The sequence below is a fragment of the Benincasa hispida genome, chromosome 2 (genome assembly GCF_009727055.1).
Source record: "Benincasa hispida cultivar B227 chromosome 2, ASM972705v1, whole genome shotgun sequence".
In the NCBI taxonomy this organism is placed as follows: Eukaryota; Viridiplantae; Streptophyta; class Magnoliopsida; order Cucurbitales; family Cucurbitaceae; genus Benincasa; species Benincasa hispida.
Window position 1 is genome coordinate 35,606,850 of NC_052350.1, and position 9,480 is coordinate 35,616,329.

The following is a 9,480-nucleotide window of genomic DNA, read 5'->3' on the forward strand; positions in this document are numbered from 1 at the left end:
CTAGATCTGGATTCAGTACTAAAGGGAACAACCTATCTACTATCCTTATAACGGGTAGGAGTGAATTCTGTCTTGCACCCTATGTTCCCAGCTATCTACCTAATCTTACCCCTGAAATGGGAGGCTTATTGGGCCAGCGATGATGAGCTTCCATCACCTATGCAGATCTAAGGATAATTTCGAGTGAACAGGAGTTCATAGTTAACTCAGGATTAAGATTAAGTTACCTAGGTCATCAATTAACGAAATAGTCAGTTTTATACATAAACGACATTTAGAACATAAATAGTGACTATTTCATGGTTCAATCTTATGTAAACTCTTTACATAGGATGCCCCCACTCACATATCTCCACATGAACGATTTAGGATCACATCGTTTGTACTAACTACAAAATGAGCCACATCCATAGTGTCCCCAGAATAAGGCGCCCAACCTTTTTCATATACTGTAGACCATTTTGGCTATATATTTGAACTTGATCCATATCTATGTCACTACATAAATTTCAAACTATATTAAATAGCTTAGGACCTTAGTTTATTGGATTCAAGATTACAATTTCAATAACAACTTTATAAAAAAATAAAACAGAATATGTTTATTAATTTACAAACTACGAATTTTAAGACATAAAATCCAACACAATAAGCTTTTAGTGACCTTTAAACAGTGCAACAGAGTAGGAAATTAATATCGCCCATCATTGCAATCATTGGTAAAAAGAGCTGTTTCACCTTGAAATCTATAAATACCCAATGCTACTAGAGAGAAAGAGGGATTGATACATTCACGCACATACATATACATATACATAGAGGACAGAGAGAGCAAGGAGACGAGGCGAAGTCGAGAGAAATCGCTTTTTGTATAGATCGAGAGACTGTCTGAAAAAAGTACAAAGGAGAGAAGTCCAACCCTTGCGAGAGCAAGAATCCGCAACTAAAATAGAGTTGAAGTGATAAAGAGCAGTGTAAAAGGCCACGGGAAGCAAGACATTGCTTACCTGGCATGTTATTTCTCAATCCATTTTGTTATTTTGTACTAAACACTTCATTTGCAGAAAATGGAAACTTCATTTCAATTTATGTTCAATCTCTCCACACCATGCATGAGTAACTAACTTTCTGAATGGGTTAAGAAGTACTTAGCTAGCATGACCTAAGCTATGCATTTTATGCGATCATCTTATCTTATGTATGCGTCATTCATCATTTGGACGTACTTGAGAGAGTAGTCTAAAGATAGAATCTAGGCTTAAGAGAGTTGGATTAGGTCGCATAAGCAAGAGTAGAAACTTAGAAATAAGTTTTATCTGCTGTTTCTCAAACACATCGCATGCATCCTAGAAATAAGAAATGTGGCATTTTGCATTGAGAAATGTAGTACTGATATTTGTGTATAGCATGATCGCATAACTTGTACACAATCTTGGGAAATGTTAGATAAATCCTTTCTCAACCCCTTCATCGCATACTTGTTGTAACTCTATGCTTTCTTCACTCCACGTTCAACTCCGTCGTATAGGAAAATCTAAATGAAAACACCATCTACTTCTTTTTCACCACCGCAATAGAATCAAAAAGTCTGTCACATATCTATTTAGTAGTCCGTGTGTTCGACCCTAGACTTACCAGGAACCTAAGAAGGCTTATACTTGGGCTTTGTTAGGAAAACTTGTATGATCATCGCATCTGCACATTATCGCATACACACATCATCACATCATAAATCTATGAATCAAGTTTTTGGCACCGTTGCCGGGGACTACGGTATTGAGTGTGCTAACAGTAAACATCGTTGATCTTTGCGGCTTTCAACCTTTGTTGCATTGCCATTCCTTCGGTAAAGAAAGAAGCAAGCATTGTATGAGCGAAGGACATGCTCCTGAGCCCAACTACGACCCAAAGATCGAAAGAACATTTCACAGAAGACAGAAAAACAGACGTGGATGACAAGGAAGAACTCATAGAATGGCTGTACAACCTGAAGAATGAGTAACAAATGAAAAAAACATAATGGCAAATCCTATCCTACTAGAAAATGATCGCAATAGACCCATCAGTGACTATGCGTCACCAAACTAGTATGATTTCTCTCCAGGAATCATGAGACTAGTATTGGATAGATCAAGGTTCGAAATGAAGCCAGTAATGTTACAAATGATACAAACAGTAGGATAGTTCGGAGGACGGCTTGGTGAAGATCCGCACGCCCATCTATGAAGCTTCATTGAAATTTGTAACACTTTTGTGCTCCCTAATATTTCCACAGAAGAGGTTCGACTCATGCTATTTCCATTTTCACTATGCGATAAAGTAAAAAAATAGGCATACTCCCTCGAACCTGGAGAGATAACTTCATGGGAACAAGTTGTAGAAAAGTTTATGAAGAAGTATTTCCCTCCTACAGAGAATGCCAGAAGGAGGAAATTTATCACCAATTTTTGACAAGAAGAAGATGAATCGCTCAGTGACGCATGGGTGAGATTCAAGAGACTAGTGTGCGACTGCCCACACAATGGATTGTCGGATTGCCTCCAAATGGAGATTTGCTATCATGGACTCAATTCTGCATCGCGACAGCTGCCAATGCGGCAGCAGCAAGAGGTCTGCTGAAAAAACATATGATGAGGCAAAGAACATTCTTGATCACATCTCGAAAAACCACGAAGATTGGCAAAAAAGCGATCAAAGAGAAAAATCCAAAGAATGTAATGCAAGTAATGGTGCCATCGCATCATTGCAAAATTAGATGAATGTGATGATAAATTTATTACAAGGCATCGCAATAAACAATCCCAGAAATCAAAGAGGGCAAGTCAATGCGATAGAACAGAGCTGTGCTGCATGTGAAGAATCACATTCTGTTGAGGAGTGTCCACGAAATCCTCAGTCAATCTACCTTGTCAAAAATAACCCTTTTTCAAAGGTTGAAAGAACTAACGGGGTGGCAAAATCACCCTAATTTTGCTTGGAAAAACAACCAACAATAAGGTTGTTAACCTATGGCGCAAAGAGAAGGACCACCAGGATGTTTTCAAAGAACTAACGGATAACAACAACAGCAAGCCATCAGCTCTCAAACACCACCATCATCATCCCTGGAAAACTTGTTAAAACAATACATCGAAAAGAATGAAACAGTCCTCCAGAACCAAGCTACATCCATCCGCAACTTGGAAATCCAAATAGGATAAATTGCGGGAGAGCCGAAAAATAGACCGCAGGGGACACTGCCTAGCTCAACTGAGCTTCCACGCAACCTAGGGAATACAGGGAGAGAACACTGCCAAGCAGTCATCCTGATAAGTAGAAAGGCAATGGTAGAAGTTAGGAAGGAGCCTAGCAAGACCGATTCAAAGGAGTAACATGCAATTGAATCAAAGAGACCGTTGTCGTAAACTAAGTCAAAGGAGTCTGAGACTATGGAACCTCAAGATGCGATCACTTCTAAGCCTCCAGACCATGGAATAGTGAAAGTACAGCTACCTCCATTCCCTCAAAGACTGAAAAAGAAGCAAAACGATGAAGGTCAGTATCATCGCTTCCTGGAAATATTGAAACAACTACACATTAATATTCCATTTATAGAAGTAATAAGGCAGATGCCAGTGTATGCCAAGTTTTTGAAGGATATTGTTTGGAAGAAGAGAAGCACGGGAAGATTTGCCACGGTGGCATTAACGCAAGAATCAAATACCATAATCCCACCAAAGATGTGGACCCAGGTAGCTTTACAATACCCTGCTCAATAGGAGAGATCTACATTGGTCAAGCATTATGCGATCTTGGGGCAAGCATCAACTTAATGCCCCTCTCAATCTTCAAACAATTGAATTTAGGACAACTGACACCCACAACGGTGACTCTCCAACTTGCAGATAGGTCCCTAGTACAACCTGAAGGTAAATTAAAGGATGTCTTGGTAACAATCGAAAAATTCATTCTATCTGCAGACTTTATCATTCTAGATTATTAGGCGGATAAAGATGTTCCAATCATATTGGGACGACCATTCTTGTCAACTGGTCATGCTCAAATAGATGTGCACAAGGGAGAAATCACAATGAGCATCAATGGAAAGAAGCTCAGGTTTAATATTATCAAGACAATGAAGTTCCCAAAAGATGAAGGCTTATCAGATTCCAACGATGAACACACTTGCATTGAAGATTGGGAGTCCGAGGAAGAAAATGAACAAAGAGAGGATGCGATAGCATCCTTAAAAACCTGCCATGCAATAACAAAGACAGTGAACAATGAAGAAAAGTTGAATTTTGATGAAGAAAGAAAAACACAGAAACCCTCCTTAGAGCAACCACCTACACCGGAGCTGAAAACTCTACCAAATCATTTAAAGTGCGTTTTCCTTGGCCAGAATGAAACCTTGCCAGTAATCATATCCTCTGCATTACTAGAAGAAAAAGAAACTACATTGCTCATTATTCTGAAGAAATATATTAGAGCAATCGGATGGACGCTCACAGACATCAAAGGTATTAGCCCGACGTAATGCATGCATAGAATTCGGCTCGAAGAAAATCAGAAAGGCTCGATAAAACCTCAACGCAGGCTGAACCCTACGATGAGAGAAGTTTTTAAAAAAGAAATCATCAAGTGGTTAGATGCCAGCATTATATACGCTATCGCTGATAGCACGTGGGTTAGCCCCGTGAAATGCGTTCCTAAGAAGGGCGAGATGACAGTAGTCCCTAACGCAAACAACAAGTTGATCTCAATGAGGACTGTCACAGGTTGGCGGATCTGTATGGACTACAGGAAACTCAACGCGGCAACAAAGAAAGATCATTTCCCCTTACCTTTCATTGATCAAATGCTCGACCGACTAGCAGGGAATGACTATTTCTGTTTCCTTGATGGGTATGCAGGCTATAACTAGATTATTGTCGCACCAGAGAATCAAGAAAAGACCACATTCACCTATCCATACGGAACGTTTGCCTTTCGTCGCATGCCTTTTTGACTATGCAATGCGCCGAGCACGTTTCAAAGGTGTATAATGGAAATCTTCTCCGAGTACCTTGAATACTCAGTTGAAATCTTTACGGACAATTTCTCAGTCTATGGGCAAACATATGAAATCTGTCTAAAAACTTGGAGAGAATATTGAAAAGATGCGAAGAGACTAATCTGGTTCTGAACTGGGAAAAGTACCATTTCATGGTTAAAGAAGGAATTGTGCTTGGGCACAAGGTTTCAAAGAATGGGCCAGAGGTGAATAAAGCAAAGATTGAAGCCATAGAACAACTTCCACCTCCAACAAATGTGAAAGGTTTAAGGAGTTTCTTAGGACACACGGGGTTCTACAGAAGATTTGTTAAGGACTTCTCCAAAATAGCTCGACCGCTGAATGAATTGTTGGAAGCTGATAGACCTTTTGACTTTGATCCACACTGCCTCACCACATTCAAAGCACTAAAGGACGCATTGACTACAGCACCAATTCTGATCGTACCCGATTGGACAAAGCCATTCGAGCTGATGTGCGATGCCAATGGATATGTGATGGGGGCAGTTTTGGCACAAAAGTTAAAGACAATGTTGCAACCCATCGCATATGCGAGCAGAACATTGAACTCCATGCAGGCGAATTACACTACCACAGAGAATGAAATTTTGGCGGTAATTTTTGCAATTGAAAAATTCAAACCTTACCTGTTGGGATCAAAAGTTGTAGTCCACACCGACCACTCGGCGATAAGATATTTAATGACCAAAACAAGATACGAAGCTGAGACTAATCCGATGGGTTCTCCTAGTCCAAGAATTTAATATGGAGATAATCGATTGTAAGGGAACAGAGAACTAGGTCTCTGACCATTTATCGAGGTTAGAGAATCCTGAGGTGGATTGCATTCCGTCACAGGTGAATGCATCGTTTCCTGACAAGCGGTTGCTTAAGATTGAAGAACTACTCCGGTATGCAGATATTGTCAACTTCTTGGTCTGCGAACAATTTCTGAAAAATTACACATCCCATCAAAAGAAACGGCTCATTCATGAATGCAAATTCTACTACTGGGATGAGCTAAATCTTTACAAAAGGGGACTAGACCAGATATTGAGACTTTGTGTTCCAGAGACTGCTTTTCAGCGCATACTCTTTCAATGTCATATGAAGGGCATTTCGGGGGACAGTGCACAGCAGCAAAAGTTTTGCAAAGCAGGTATTACTGGCCAACTCTGTTTAAGAACACATGAGAATATTCCATGAAATGCGATAAGTGCCAATGCACTGGAAACATTTTGGAAAAAAATGCGATGCCAATGAACATCATATTGGAAGTGGAACTATTCGACGCCTGAGGTATAGATTTCATGGGACCATTTCCATCATCAAATGATCATAAATACATTCTGTTGGTCGTCGACTATGTTTCCAAATGGATTGAAGTGGTTTCATGTATTGCAAACGATGCGGCAACAGTCTCCAAGTTCTTACAGAGAAACATCTTCACTCGTTTTGGCACTCCACGTGCGATAATAAGTGATGAAGGGACCCACTTTGTGAATCGTATCATTCACAAATTACTGATCAAATACAATTTCCACTATAAAATTGCCATCGCATATCACCCTCAGACAAACGGACAAGTCGAGGTTTCTAACAGAGAAATCAAGTCGATTTTAGAAAAGGTGGTGAATCCATTGCGGAAGGATTGGGCCATGAAGCTTGACGATGCGTTGTGGGCATATAGGACTGCCTATAAAACACCCATAGGCATGTCACTGTATGCGTTGGTGTTTGGGAAGGCTTGTCATCTGCCATTGGAATTAGAATATAAGGTGCTGTAGGCAATTAAGAAGCTTAACTTTGATCTGAAGGCTGCAGGGGAAGAGAGAAAACATCAGCTACTAAAGTTGGACGAATGGAGACTGCATGCATTTGAGAATGCCAAAATTTACAAAGAACGTATGAAGCGATGGCATGACAAGCGTCTTTGTGAAAAAAATCTCCAAGCAGTACAGAAGGTATTACTGTTCAATTCTAGGCTACGACTCTTCCCGAGAAAATTGAAATCGTGTTGGTTCGGACCATTCATAATTAAAGAAGTTTTCCCGCATAGAGTGGTAGAATTGACAAACGAAGATGGGACCAATGCATTTAAGGTAAATGGACATAGAATGAAGATGTATCATGGGGGAACTTTTCGACGAAATATATCCTTTTTCAGTATCCTTCCTTTATAATTGCCAACTGTTTCTTTCATACCTTTTATCTGCTTGATATGTATCACACTGATCGTAGTAAACGATTGCGATGGAGCAATGTGATAACTTGTAGAAATACAAGTTATTTATGCTGTCTTATTTAGATATTGCGGTAAAAAAAGAGAAAAGTTGCATCAATTGTATAGAAATTGGCTAGGAAATGCAAGAATTATAAATTTTCGTCAATACAATCACTGACACCATTGCGATGGTAGAAAAGAATATTTCAAGTCTGTTTTGTAGGAAATCAAGTCACCATATGTGTTCATGGCTCAAGAGAAAAGATCAACGCATCTACATCGCATTGCGCCCATCATTCAGGAATGATTAAATGATCAACGCAATGACGGCGCATGCGACAATCGATCAAGAGCTTTGCGATCAACGCAACTTCAACCGCATGTGGTAATAAAAAATAACACCGCATGCGAGCAAACGATCTAAGATGCAAAAGAGTAACGCAATTGCGGAGGATTCAAACACATGCACAGCTAACCTTTGTGCCTTTTTTACGGATTGATTGCATAACAGAAGGAATATTTATTCCATCATTTTCGGAATTTCCATAACAATAAAGTGGGGACCACACGGCAGAGAGTCAGAGCATTTATCAATAAATGCCCTCAGAGAATTCTATGAGAAAATATACTTGATACGAGGCTATTTTGTTATTTGTATATTGAAAGAGAGGTTGATCTGAGGGGCAAGACCGAGAGGTGAGTCTCAGGGCGAATCACTCCAAATCCTCGTCGTGAAGCTCTGTATCTAGATCAACTCTATCGGTTGAGCAAGCCTGAGAGGGACGCTCATCCTCCCATTCACTCCATATGTCGGAAAGCGATTTCTCCATCCAGATCTGTGTCAAGACGTCGGCACTCTTCTGTATTTGTTCTATCTCTATCATCAATTGTATCTCATCTTCTTAGTCTAAATCATTCACACCATGTATCAGACGCTTGATTCTATAATTAAATGTCATGATCATTTTCATCTCCATATTTCTGTCTACTTCCGTTCCTCCATTAATCGCTTTCTCCACGATGTTTTCTTAATCCCTTGGTAATTAGAATGAATTAAACAAGTAAATTAATCTGTGCTAAAGGAATAAATATGTTTAGCTAGAGCATGCTAGACGACATCTTCACCTGTGAGAGCAGAAGTGAAGATGCCATTCTGATCTATCGAGAGAAGGTTAGAAGAATGCGTTAACTAATGCGAGAAGTACTTCCAGAGATGGAAGCAACCTTGTGTTCATTACATTCATCCCTGTTTCACCACAGAGATGTGGGGACATGGCCGATCACCGAGAGGTTTATGCCAAGGGAAAGAGGAACCGTAGTTATATCTTTAATGCAATTAATGAACTTGCGATATTTGTACTAATTGTCTTTTCTCTTTCTGCGTCGTACATAAAGCATTACACCGTATAATACGATTCTTTCTATAACCTTCAAAGTCAGTCTCAAACTCGATATCATGTTTCATGTAACCTATATCTTGTATCATCATAGCTTAGGTTTACTTTTATCGCATTTTATTTTATTACCGCAACTTTACTTTACAGCATATTTTACTTTACCGCAATTTTAAATATCTATATAAACCAATCTTTTATTAATTGAAAAACCCTCGGTCGCATATATCACAAATGTAACACATTAACTACGCAATTCCTGTGTTCTACCTCGGTTCATTCCGAGAAAACTTGCGGTGAAATTATACTTGGTTTCAACGCAAGGAAACTTGTGACAACGCATAGCATACTACAAGCATCTCATTAATAATGCATACATCTTGAAGTAGTATCGTATATCATAATCATCGCATAAAGTGTGCATGAGCAACAACACAACATAAGATTACATTTTGTGTTACAAGTTTAGGGCAACATGAGCTTGTAGCACATCATTAAGCATGCACATTACATTCATCAAATGTCATGTCAGCAAGTTTATGGCGCCGTTGCTGGGGACATGGACTTGTTAATTCATTCACATTTAAATGTCGTGTCATCAAGTTTATGGCGCCGTTGTCGGGGACATGGACTTGTATCATGCATCATATATCGTAGTGCATGTGCTTAAAATAGATAGATCAATTTTATGTCAACAAGTTTATGGCGCCGTTGCCGGGGATTGGTAATGGTTATTGTTGAGTATGTTTGTGATATTGTGCAGGACATATCTCTTTGTATTGGCTGTTTATCGTGAAGAGCAGTCTAACGGCTTATGAGCTCTGGAGTGA

General features: G+C 39.5%; 1 non-coding gene across 1 annotated transcript; it reads right to left on the reverse strand.

Moving 5' to 3' along the window:
* Positions 1–2,421: 2,421 nt before the first annotated feature.
* On the reverse strand, positions 2,422–2,528 carry LOC120072428. The gene has a single exon (XR_005480487.1). It is a non-coding gene; the product is annotated as a small nucleolar RNA R71 (small nucleolar RNA).
* Between the last annotated feature and the right edge of the window lie 6,952 nt (positions 2,529–9,480).